The following is a 14,023-nucleotide window of genomic DNA, read 5'->3' on the forward strand; positions in this document are numbered from 1 at the left end:
GTGAGGGCTATTTTCAGGTTCTCTCACTTCTCATTTCTACCCTCATCTCAAGAACATTACACGTCCAAAAATATTCCGGCGACTTTCTTTTCAATTTCATTAACATTGATTCTCAAAACTATTTGACAATGTACTTTTTTAAGGATTCTGTATCTGGAAATGTTTTATTCTAAGTATAAATACTCACAAAACAGACAGTTGCTACAAAAAATTTCTCAAAGACAACACATTTCATTTAAAATATATATATATTGATACTTTTAAAAAAAATTTCCTATTATGTATGATTTTTTTTCACAACTTTTTATTAAATAGCTATCAGACTATTATTTCATTTGTCTCTTAATTAAAAATGCTCTTGGGACACCAATATCAAAACTTCAAATAAGCAAATAGCAATATAATATTGCCTGTAAAAATATGGAGAAATATCCAAGGATTTCTATAAAAGGTTCTGGGTTCTGAGTAAAATGAGACTATTAATTCAATGTTCTGTTACAGTGCTTCTATTTTTTCTAATGTTCAATAACATTAACTATGAAATTAAGATAAATATCACTTGTCACTGTACTAATATTAACAAGAGCAATTTTCAGAGTTATTTTTTAATGGGCTTATTTAAAAATTTGGCTAGGAAGGAACATTTCTCATAACTAATCATCTATATCTTTTTCATTTACTGGAGATAATGTCTAGAGAATTTGGATCAGTCTGTATTGACTCAGTCTGGAATATTCGTGCAGCTCGTGTATTAACTCATTATGCTGCTGATGCAACGATGAATATTTACATTTTGTATTTAGAGAATACAGAACATTCTAGTTGTGGCAGTTGATTTAAATATAAGAATGTGCTACTTCTATATTTACCTATGTGTCTGTCAATCTGTCATCATCATCATCATTTTCATTTGCTGGTCCAGTTGCCTCATAGCAAGTCAGAATTGACTCAATGACAATGGGGTTGGTTTGGGTTTTTAACAGTTCAATTGGAAGATTTTTGACAGTAAACAGCTTCAGAGCAGCAGGATGTAGGGAAAAATACACTGAACTAGACATGCAAAACATAGTTTCATATCCCCCATTCGCACATAGTTTGCATGGAAGTAAGTTAACCTCGTGGCTACCCTATGTGTGTCTTAGCAGGGACAGCCAGTGCAGCCAGCAGCTGCTCAGCCATTATCAAGCAAGACCTGCTCCTCCTGTCCATTGTTCTCAAACACCCTGAGCAATGCATATGGCTTTCTGCCTTAAACCAGTCAAACACAGTTCACTAGCCTCAAAAGTGTCCTAAAGTAAGTCTCATTAAGACCTAATTGAATATTAAGATCTCCACCCAGGGTGGGCCTTATCTGAGATTATCTGTACATACTAAAGGAAAAAAATGCAATTTACCTTACTGCACCTGCATGCCATGATAACCTATGTAGTCCATGATATTTGCATGTACTTCCTTTTGAAGGACATTATAAAAGGTTCTGCCTCACTTTGTTCTGGGAGCTTAATTTGAGGTATACACTTCCTTGCTCCTTGCCTGTGCACTTGCAACAAACACTCTTGCTCGCTCCTCACCTCTGTGTGTCTTTATTGATGAGAAGCCACACTGGGCAGGACATGCTTCAGGTAACAGTAGAACTATATTTCATAAGGTTTTAAATGCCAGATTTTCCAGAAGTAGATCACCAGATCTTCTAGGGGCCTCTACACGGACCTAAACTTGCAACTTTTAGGTTAGCAATAGAGCATGTTAACATTTGCACCATCTAGGAACTCAGAATTGACTCTATAGCAACTAGTTTAAATTAACTTTTCTATGATCAAAATTTCAATGATGTGATAATATACGCCTGCTGTCATGGGTTGAATTGTGTCCCCCCAAAATACCTGTTGTCTTGGCTGGGTCATAGTTCCCTTGTGTGATTGTCTACTATTTTGCTTTCTGATGTGATTTCCCTGTGTATTGTGGATCCTGTCGCTATGATGTAATGGATGGATTAATGCAGTTGTACTGATGAGCTCTAAAAATTGGGTAGTGTCTTAAGCCAATCTCTTTTGAGATATGAAACAGAGAGGTGGACTGAGAGACATGGGAACCTTATACCACCAAGAAAGTAGTGCTGGGAGCAGAGCCTGTCCTTTGGACCTGAGAGTCCCATGCTGAGATGCTCCCAGAACAAAGGAAGACTGATGACAGAGGTCTTCCTCTGGAGCTGGCAGGGAGAGAGAGACTTCCCTGGAGCTGGTTCCCTGGGTTCAGACTTCTAGCCTACTGGAGTGTGAGAGAATGGACTTCTCTTTTTTGGAGTCATCCACTGGTGGTATTACTGTTGTGGCAGCACTGGATAACTGAGACACCTGCCTAGTTTATAAAATTGTTTTCAAGAGTAAAATAAATAATGTTTTTAGAAAGTATTTTGTAATTAAAAGCCAGTATCTAAAAATGTTTAATTATGAACAATTGTTGCTGTTGTTGTGTGTCATCGAGTCAATTCTGACTCATAGTGTCCCTATAGGACAGAGTAGAACTGCCCCATAGGGTTTCCATGGAGTAATACGTGGATTTGAACTGCCAACCTTTTGGTTAACAGCCTGAGCTCTTAACCACTTTGCCACCAGGGATCCAACAATTATATTAGCAATTCCTACTTTCTGCTCATCTTAATAATTTTGCCTAATGCAAACACCACCAACACATTCATAAAATTAAATTTATTTTCCTACAGAAATATTTATCTAATTGTTTTTTACTCTTGGCAAATGCATTAGCTTTAGAAATCTGTGGAACTGTAGAGAAAATATTTTTGTGTTTCTATAGTTATGGGTTTTTCAGCAAACTTTTGTGAAATTTGGGACCTGGGCTTGGAAAGACACCCTGGAAGGTAGCACTGATGGTGCAATGGTTAAGTGCTTGCTTGCTAACTAAAAGGTTGGCAGTTCAGACCCACCCAGTGGCTCCCCAGAAGATCTGGCAATGTACCCCAAAAGTATAGCAGCCTAGGAAATCTTATGGGGCAGTTATACTCTGTTACTTGAGGTGGATATGAGTGGAAAATAGAGTGGAGGGAACCTAATAACAACATATAGTGAGAGAACTTCAGAGAGTTACCTCTCTAAAGGTATTTATTTACATATCAAAGGTTGCTAAGTCCCAGTGGAGACATTCTTGGATTGCAAAGTTGTTGACTCAGGTCTATTTTTCACCTGAAAAGGTTTATTTACACACCGAAGAGTCAGAGTAAGAACCCAGGATCCTCTCCATTATGTTTAGGAGGAAACTTTCGCAGAATGGAAGTAAGAACAGCTGCTTCTTTTTCCTACAAATGAAGAGAAAATTCAATTTTGGAGCCCTGATGGTACCATGGTCAACCGTTCAGCTGCTAACTAAAAGGTTTCCAGTTCAAATCCACCATCCCCTCCATGGAAACCCTAAAGGGCAGTTCTACTCTGTCCTATAGGGTCACTGTGACTTGGAATCAACTTGACAGCCATGACTTTGGTTTGGGTTTTTTTTTTTTTTTTTCTTGTACGGTGACATCTGGCTTTCATCATGTTACTACACGGTAAGAACTGGGACACAGGAGAATCAGTCAGATATTATTTGCTGTGCGTTAATGATAATAATTTGCTCTGATCCAGAACCCTCATGTGTGTATTCAAGATAATGCTAAGAGACAGAGATGTTAAAAGTTAACCATTGTTGTTATTAAGTGCTGTCCAGTGGGTTTTGACTCAGAGTGACCCTACTCACAACAGAATGAGACACTGCCCGGTCTTGCACCATCATCACAATTGTTGTTATGCTTGAGCCCATTGTTGCAGCCATGGTGTCAATCCATCTCCTTGAAGGTCTTCCTCTTTTTTGCTGACCCTCTATTTTACCAAGCATGATGTCTTTCTCCAGGAACTGATCCCTCCTGATAATATGTCCAAAGTACGTGTGACATAGTCTCACTATCCTTGCTTCCAAGGAGCATTCTGGCTGTGCTTTTTTCAAGACAGACTTGTTCATTCTTTTGGCAGTCCATGGTATATTCAATATTCTTCCCCAACAGCACAATTCAAATGCATCAATTCTTCTTCAGTCTTCCTTATTCATTGTCCAGCTTTCACATGCATATGAGGCAATTTAAAACACCATGGCTTGGATCAGATGCACCTTAATCCTCAAGCAGACATCTTTGTTTTCAACACTTCAAAGGGAACTCTTGCGGCTGATTGCCCAGTGCAATGCATCTTTTGATTTGTTGACTGCTGCTTTCATGGGAGTTGACTGTGAATCCAAGTAAAATGAAATCCTTGACAACCTCAGTCTTTTCTCTGTTCATAATGATGTTGCTTATTGGTCCAGTTGTGAGGATTTTTCTTTTCTTAATGTTGAGGTGTAATCCATACTGAAGGCTGTGGTCTTTGATCTTCATCAGTAAGTGCTTCAAGTCCTCTTCACTTGCAGCAAGCAAGATTGTATCATCTGGCAGATTGTTAATGAGTCTTCCTTCAATCCTGATGTCCTGTTCTTCATATAGTACAGCTTCTCTGATTATTTGCTCAGCATACACGTTGAATAGGTATGGTGAAATGATACAACCTTAATACACACTTTTCCTAACTTTAAACAATGCAGTATCCCCTTGTTCTGTTTGAATGGCTGCATCTTGATCCACATACAGATTCCTCATGAGCACAGTTAAGTGTTTTGGAATTCCTGTTCTCCGAAATGTTATCCGTAATTTGTTATGATACACACATTCGAATGCCTTTGCACAGTCAGTAAAACACAGGTAAACATTCTTCTGGTATTCTCTGCTTTCAGCCAGGATCCATCCAACATCAGCGATGATATCCCTGGCCCCACGTCCTCTTCTGAATCTGGCTTGAATTTCTGGCAGTTCCCTGTTGATACACTGGTGCAGCCACTTTTGAATGATCTTCAGCAAATTTTTACTTGAATGTGATATTAATGATATTGTTCAATAATTTCCACATTCTGTTGGATCACTTTTTTGAAAATATGCATAAATATGGATCTCTTCCAGTCAGTTGGCCAGGTAGCGTTCTTCCAAATTTCTTAGCATAGCACTTCCAGCGTTGCATCTGTTTGTAGAAACATCTCAATTGGTATTCCGTCAATTCCTGGAGCCTCGTTTTTAGCCAATGCCTTCAGTGCAGCTTGGACTGCTTCCTTCAGTACCATCAGTTCATAATCATATGCTACCTCTTGAAACAGTTGAACATTGACCAATTCTTTTGTGTGTTCCTTCCATTTTCTTTTGATGCTTCCTGGGTCATTTAATATTTTCCCCGTAGAATCCTTCAGTATTGCAACTTGTGGCTTGAATTTTTGATTCAATTCTTTCAGCTTGAGAAATGCTGAGTTTGTTCTTCCCTTTTGTTTTTTTATCTTCAGCTCTTTGCACATGTCATCACAGCACTTTGTCTTCTTGAGCTGCCTTTTGAAATCTTCAGTTTAGTTCTTTTACTTTATCATTTTTTCCTTTTGCTTTAGCTACTCCATGTTCAAGTTTAAGGGTCTCTTTTGACACCCGTTTAGGTCTTTTCTTTCTTTCCTGTGTTTTTAATGACCTCTTGCTCTCTTCATGTGTGACATCCTTGATGTCATTCCACAATTTGTCTGGTCTTCAGTCATTAGTGTTCAATGCATCAAATCTATTCTGGAGAAGGTTCCTAAATTTAGGTGGGATATACTCAATGTCATACTTTGGCTGTCATCAACTTGTTCTAATTTTCTTCAGTTTTAGCTTGAACTTGCATATGAGAAATTGACGATCTGCTCTGCACTTGGCCCTTGGCCTTGCTCTGACTGATGATATCGAGTTTTTCCATTGTCTCTTTCCACAGATGTAGTCGATTTGATTCCTGTTTATTCCATCTGGTGAGGTCCATGTGTATGGTAGCTGTTTATGTTGGTGAAAAAAGGTATTTCAACGGGAATTCATTGATCTTGCAAAATCCTATCATGCGATCTCTGGCATCGTTTCTAACACCAAGGCCGTATTTTCCAACTACGAATCTTTCTTCTTTGTTTCCAAGTTTCACATTTCAATCTCCAATAATTATCAGTGCAATCTAATTGCATGTTTGATGAATTTCAAACTGCAGAAGTTGGTAAAACTTTCAATTTCTTCATCTTTGCCCTTAGTGGTTTGTGCATAAATTTGAATAATAGTCTTATTAACTGGTCTGCCTTGTGGGCATATGGATATTATCCTATCACTGACAGCATTGTACTTCATGATAGATCTTGAAATGTCTTCAGCTATTAGTAATTTCAAAGCAAGAACTGATTTGTTCTATTTCAGTCATGTTGTTATGTGTTCTCCAGTCTATTTCTACTTATGTCCACCCCATGTGACAATGTATAACTGCCCATAGGGTTTCCTAGTCTGTAGTCTTTTGGGAGCAGATAGCCTGGTGGTTAACATAACACTTTATGATATTAATAATTTATTCAATTTCTGTATGCTATTTTTTTTATACCAAACCATGGCACAGTGGTTAAGAGCTATAGCTGCTAACCAAAATGCTGGCAGTTTGAACCCAGCAGACACTCCTTGGAAAACATATTTAATAGTTCTACTTAGTCCTAAAGGGTCTCTATGAGTCAGACCTTTTTTTTTTTTTTAAATGCCAACCCAGAGGCTTTATTCTCATTTTCCCAGGCAGGTCAGTGAACAAAGTCACTAATCAAACACTTCCCTTTCTAGTTTTTGTCTTTCTAAAGCTTAAGCAATTAGGGATATTTGAAGGGTGTTCTTTTTATCTTTGAACTAGCTAAGGGCATAGATTCTAGCTGAAGTAGTGATTTCCCTTTTTTTTTTTTTTTTTTTGTTCTCTGGTAAATGACTGCTTCATACAATAACAACAACCCATTGCCCTAGCGACTCTGCAGGGGAACTGCCCCACAGGGTTTTCAAGTAACACCTGATAAATTCAAACTGCTGACCTTTGGTTAGCAGCCATAGCTCTTAACCACTACACCACCAGCGTTTCCAACTGCTCCATAGTACTGATAATACCTGTAAGCTGACTTGGTACAGGGAGTCAGGGGATGTGGAGAAATGAAATGTGGAACACTAATTGACCACCTTTCATTTTTCTCTCCTTTCCTTGCCAGAGCCTCTTCAGCCTCCTCTCCCTTCAATGTGCCTTCTCCCCAACATGTGCAGTAAGAGGAGGGAAGCTATGAATTCAGACTCCATTTGTGCCCCTAAGCATCCTTCTCTTACACCCTACCTGGGCTATTTACTGTGATGCACTTCTAACTAATGTTTGGAATTGCATCATCTGAATTTCTTTTAATAAACTAAATAAAATAATTCTTAAATATTTTTTTAATTTTTTAAAATTTTTATAAAATTTTAATTTACAAACAAGAATGTGTGCAAACCTTAAATATACAGCACAGCAATTTTCTTGCATATGTACAAAGACCCCAAACTTCCACCCAGCTCAAGACATAGAACATTCACATTGCCTCAGATTGTTCCCACGCACCACTTTTTAGTCAAAATCTCTGTTGTCTCACCCTCATCTAGGTGAAATAACTATTCTGATTTCTATTACCGTAGGTTAACTTTATCTTCTCTTAAACTTCATGCAAACTTAGTCACATAATACCTACTCTTTGGGATCTGCCATCTAAATGTAATGATTTTTAAATTGGTCCATATTTTTGCATTAATCAGGAGTTCATTTCTTAATGCTACAATATCCATTGTGTGCTTATTTTATTTTGATGTAATTTATCAATAAGAGAGGATGGACATTTAGGCTCTCTAGGTTTTGTTCATTATGAACTGTTTTTGTTTAATATTTAAACATGTCTGTTGGTGGCCATATGCACTCATTTCTCTTGAGAATATATATTGGAGTGGAATTACTGGGTTACAAGGAAGACTTCTCTTTCACTAATAAAGTAATAACTTCCAGACAGTATTCGAAAATGGTTCACTCAATTTACAAACCTACCAGAACTCTAGGGTCGCTATGAGTCTGAACCGACTGGACGGCAACAGGTTTTTTGTTTTTTGTTTTTAAGTTACCAGAAATAGATGGGAAATCCAGTTGCTTCACATTATCATGAATACTTGATATTGTTATTATTATTTAGCTTTCTGATAAATGTAAGGTGTTTGTAGTTTGAATTGAGATAGATATTGTTGACGGAAACCCTGGTGGCGTAGTGGTTAAGTGCTACATCTGTTAACCAAGAGATCGGCAGTTTGAATCCGCCAGGCGCTCCTTGGAAACTCTACGGGGCAGTTCTACTCTGTCCTATAGGGTCACTATCAGCCAGAATTGACAGCACTGGGTTTGTTTTTTTGTCTGTTGATGCCCCACTCAGATCCCATTTACTAGCCCAAGACGCTCATGTCCTAGATCTTGTGAGTACCAGTAGCTACTGCCTTATAGATGCTCCTTCCTTTTAGACATTGCCCTTGGTTTAGGAGAGCATCTCTATAAGAGAAGTTATCTTCTTCCTGATCCCCTGTAGGGCCCACTGGCAACGACTCTCATATGAATGACAAGAGACTGCCCACCTTTCTTCAAGGAAAGAGCGTGGATAATGCTCTAGAACTTCTCCTCCCACCCTAGAATGATCAATAGTTTTTAAAAATTTATATCTAATGAGATAATAATGTTTTTCACAGCAATCTGTAAGTTAATGCAAATGTGCTGAATTATACTATTTGATTTTTTTAAGTTAAATTGAGCTTACATTTCTGTATTAAATCCTAACTTCTTATGAAGAATGATACTATAATTTTTATATATTGCTTTATTCTAGGTAGTAATATTTTGTTTAAAATATTTCCATCTAAGATTAAAAAGGGAGATTGGCCTGTAATCTTTTTTTTTGTTTTTGTGTTTTCACATACTTAGTAGGTTTAGGAATCAGGGTTATTTGGTTTTCATAAAAAGGGTTGGGAAGTATCTCCTTCTTTTCTATTATATGAATTAGTTTGTGAATAATTTATATCATTTCTCCTTTAAATATCTGAAAGAATATATCAGTAAAGTCATCTGGGCTGGAGCCATGAAGCAGATTGTCCAAAGAAACTAAGTCAATAAAATTATTAAAAAAAAGTCAATAAAATTATTAGATGAGGTTTATTCAGGCAGAAGATTCATGCATGAGGTAGCACTGCTTTCTGAAGTATAAAGGTACTCTACTGAGTGTCTGTAGTGTTTTACTGAGTGTCTGTAGTGACTGGCTTTTAATTGACAAAAAACAGATGCAAAGAGGCATACTCCTGATTGGCTTATGCAATTTACTATTGAAGTGCTGTTATTATTATTTCATTGGTCAGTAAGGCTGGCCTGATTTACAGGGAAGCTAGGTTTAAGTTTCCATAAAGACAAGTCTTAGGGGCCTTGTCTACTTGACTACTAACACCATTTTGTCAACTGTATGACTCCATTTTGATTTCATTCAACAAGAAAAACAACAGGCTTAAATTCTGCATTCTGAATGGAATGAAAGGCATTTTCCCCTACTCACCTCCCAATGCAGGTAACTGTCTAAAATATCATTTTAAGAGACTGAAAGATAACTCCTCTACAGAAAGTAAAACAACTTAGAATATGAGCTACTGAAAATTATATTTGGGGGTCCATTTTATGAAATCTGGCTCACTGTTCCATTTCCCTATAAATAATTCCTAATAGTCTTCACCTGTGCACACAGAGCAGCCACTTTTAAATTTTAAGCCTGTGAGAATGCAAAATTTACAGAACAAAAGAAAAAAAAAAAAACAAAGAATACAGAGCATATAGAGAAAATCCCGGAAAAAAAAAAATACAAAACTTCAGAAAACAGTTTATTATCCTCAGCTATATAATGAGTGATACTGAATCTATGATTCAAGAATAAAGTACCATAGAAACAAAAAAAATCAAGAGAACAAAGAAGAGCTTTAGGAAATCAAAGCATATAATTATACAAACAAAAATTAGTAGAAGACCTAGCAAAGACAAAGTTAAATAAATCCCCCAGAGAATAGAAAAAGTATAAAAATAAAAAGAAACAGGAGAAACATTATTTAAAGAAAAAAATGTATCACTCCAGGGGCTCTACATTTGACAAATACTTGTCCAAAATGGAAGAACAAAGCAAACTATGAATAAAAAAAATATTAAAAACAATATAAGATAATAGTCAGTACTGGAGTATATGACTCCACAAATGTCCTCTGGGTGTACAGCCCAATAAATGTGACAAAATGAACACTGAGGCACATTAATGTGTACTTTTAAAGACCAAAACATTTTAAAAGCTTCCAGAGGAAAAAAATGAGAGAAGAACTAAAAAAAGAGACATTGACGAGATATTAGATATAAAAAAAACAATGAATGGCAACAGTCAATAAAGCATAAGGAAAATGAAGATATGCCTTCAAAATGCTGAGTGAAAAACTGATTTACATTAGTATAAAACTTGAGACTTTTGGTTTTGAAACTAGTCGGTGAAATGTGGTAATCACCAGTGAACAAGCATATATTTATCTCCGTGTTCCTCACCCAGGAAAGGTAAATTACCTCAAAACCTCAAAGTTCTTAACTTTAAAAAAATATAGAGATTTAATATTTATTCAAGAGGGTTATGAAATGATTAAATCAAATAACGTGTGATAGCATCATTTAGGAAAGTATGCATAGACATATAAATTTCCTCTGTTTAAGATTAGTTTAATTTAAAACATACTTTCAAACCTGTTACCCCCAAATATATCTCTACAAAACAACAAATTCTCATTTTTAGTAAGTTTGCTCTTCCAGGAAAATTTAGATTATAATCCTAAAATAACCAAAGTTTATATAATATTTTAATCCTTATTCTATTTAATACTTATGATTGTTGACCTATACATAATGCTAATATAAATATGTGGAGGGTATTTTCTAATTTGTTCACCTATGTCAATATAAAGAATATACATACAAAATCTAGGGTCAATAATTAATTTTATAATTTAAAGCATAGGGAGATATACTATGGGAGCGTGCTTTTTCCCTTCCTGAATTATCATTAAATATTAACTTCTAGGACATTTATGGAGCTAGACAACTACAGAAGTTCTAACCTAGAAGAGGGTATTTTATTCGTAATCCTTGAGAGAAATCAGGCTCAGCTTTAAATGGTTTCTAAGATCATACCCTTGCATGGATTAACATGTTTGGAAAACTTTTTTTAGGGTATCTGTTTTACATGCCAAATATGTCTGGTAAAATATAAGTTTTAGCTTATTTTGGACACTGTAAATCACTCCCATCAAAAAAAAAAAAAAAATTACCTGAACTACTAGCACAGATTCTGTTTTTGCCAATAACCTGTCTGCTTCAATTTTCCTGGCTTCAGCTCTCAAAGGAAACTGTTATTTCCATATTCTTACCTGTTTGCAACAACTCAAACCAAGTGCATACTAAATCAGTGAGAAGAGAAGTTTTACAGTAGATCAAAGATGACACACAAGGCATGGAACACACTGAAAATATTGTTTGGTTGCTTTTCTGTTTCATCTTCAGAAAGACCTATCATCACCAAAGACAGCCTTAAAGCAGTGAAAATTTTATTTGACATGACATTCAAGAGATTTGGGTTACAGATCTACTACTCTGTATCCAGGGGAAATTCATCAATTCACCGATGACTTATGAATCTCCTTTACTTTCCATACAAAACAGGGGAATTTGGTTGAAACTATATGAAATTGCCTAAATTTGACAATATATCTGGCCTACAAAAGAAATAATTTCATATGGCTGAAACTTATAGATGCTATCTCACTCTATTGCTATGTGTACTAAATCAGAAAATGCATGAGAAAGAGGTAATAAAACTTCATTTATGAATAGTGAAATGTTCCAGTTGAAATAATCTATTTAAACTTATGCAATATTCCTAACGTAACAGTTTATATTTGAGAGTTTTGCCCAAAGTCAAGGAATAAGAAAGAAAGCAAGTGCCATTATAATGTTATTCTTGGGTTAATTGTTTCTACTATGTTTTTCCGGAATAATGAAAAAAAGTAGTTAATATCTTACTAGTTTGTGTTTTAATTTAGAGGGAAGTACTGTGCACCAGAATCAGTTAGATCAGGGCTCAAATTCTTGCTTTGACACTTATTAGTTGCATCATTTTCTAAATGACAATCTCATGAGACATCACTTTCATTTATAAGATAGTCTCTTAGATTGAAAAGTAAACGTGAAATTATCTGTGTAAAAGCAAGACGTATAGCAGGCATTCAGTAAGTATTTACTTCTTTACCCTCCCTTTCTGAATTATTTTCTTAGTAACATTTTCCTTGATAACTTTTAAAATACTATTGCATACTTTGTCTCCAAAATATGTGGGTCATACCTAATGGGGATAATCGATATAAAATCTGTATGTAATACATTAAATAAATAAATATATGTAATTATGTTTTATATAATGATGCAGGGTTTACTTTTTTACAAAAAATTACAGTCTGAGATACCCTTAAGATTGTATAAATAATGTCAGCACTATCAAATATTAAATTTCTCAGGACTCAAGCACAGATTATAAGACACATTGAAGGACTGGATTTTATAGTACTATCCAAATAATTTGTGAAGCTGAATTCTGCCATACTAGCCACACTATGGAAACGCTGGTGGTGTAGTGGTTAGGTGCTACGGCTGCTAACCAAAGGATCGGCAGTTCGAATCCACCAGGCACTTCTTGGAAACTCTATGGGGCAGTTCTACTTTGTCCTATAGGGTTGCTATGAGTCAGAATCAACTCGACAGCACCGGGTTTTTTGGGTTTTAGCCACACTATCCAAAAGAAACAAAGCATATATAATAATGAAATAATATATAATAAATATACTTTTGAATAGATATGTATATGCACATGTATTTTTAAATTTACAATAATACATACATAAGCAATATCCATATTTGAATATTCTCAGCACTTTTAAAGTTCTAAACAATTTTTAACTTCATTGACCTGTCATATAAATCCTGTATAACCTATAACACGGCAACATGTAAATGAGTCAACATGTAAGTCCAAGGTACTGAGTATTCCATGAAGGATCATCGTTTCATGTTTAAAGTTTGACATGTGGGGAAAATTTTCCAAAGAAACTCTGAAGCATTATTGTGTTCATAGAACTCCATCATTATTGCTCTCTGATTCAGGGCCAGACCTCTTCTTGAAATTAGAGAAACTGGGTCTCTGTCTTAGGCTGAGTTCCTAGAGAAGCAAAACCCATGAAAATGTATAGAGAGAAACCCATAGGGTTTCCAAGGAACACCTGGTGGATTTGAACTACCGACCTTTTGGTTAGCAGTTGTAGCTCTTAACCGCTGTGCCACCAGTGTTTCCTTATTGTCATTGCCATGGGGAAAAAAAAGGGCCAGATCAGAACTGATAAACAATTTGTGGTCAGAATTTTCAGACAACATTATATTGAAGAACAATTAAAATAATTACTGATGTACTGTAAATATAGTTCCTAATCTGACCCTTGGAGTCTGTTTTCTAAAACTGACTGAATTCTTCAAAAGAGCACAATGCCCAAAGGCAAAACACTCTTACTAGTTTACCTCAACCATTGTTTGACTCAAAACTGGCTTTTAGGAATGAATTCTTTCAAGGCTCAAGTTTTAAAGGACAACTAGGTAAAATGGCTTGTGTGAGTTGCCCCAATTTCCAAACAAAACAGAAATATGGATTCCAGGAGAGTTAAAAAAGTTTTGGCTTCATAGGCAGTTGCACTCTCCCTGGCCATTCTCTTCTACGCTCAGTGCACAACTCTTGTTGATAAAGTAACCAAATTCCAAGGATAACCAAAAGTACTCTGTAGATGCCCTGATGGTGCCCTGTAGATGTATGATATATTTCTCTGTTATATCTGGTTTGCAACTCTGATCTATATAGCTAAGAAAAAAGTTTTCTGGGATTTTAACTGACATTGCTGTTTGTCTATAGATGATTTGGAGAAATGATTGATATTTTAACAATA

This window comes from Loxodonta africana, chromosome 17, assembly GCF_030014295.1.
Source record: "Loxodonta africana isolate mLoxAfr1 chromosome 17, mLoxAfr1.hap2, whole genome shotgun sequence".
In the NCBI taxonomy this organism is placed as follows: domain Eukaryota; kingdom Metazoa; phylum Chordata; class Mammalia; order Proboscidea; family Elephantidae; genus Loxodonta; species Loxodonta africana.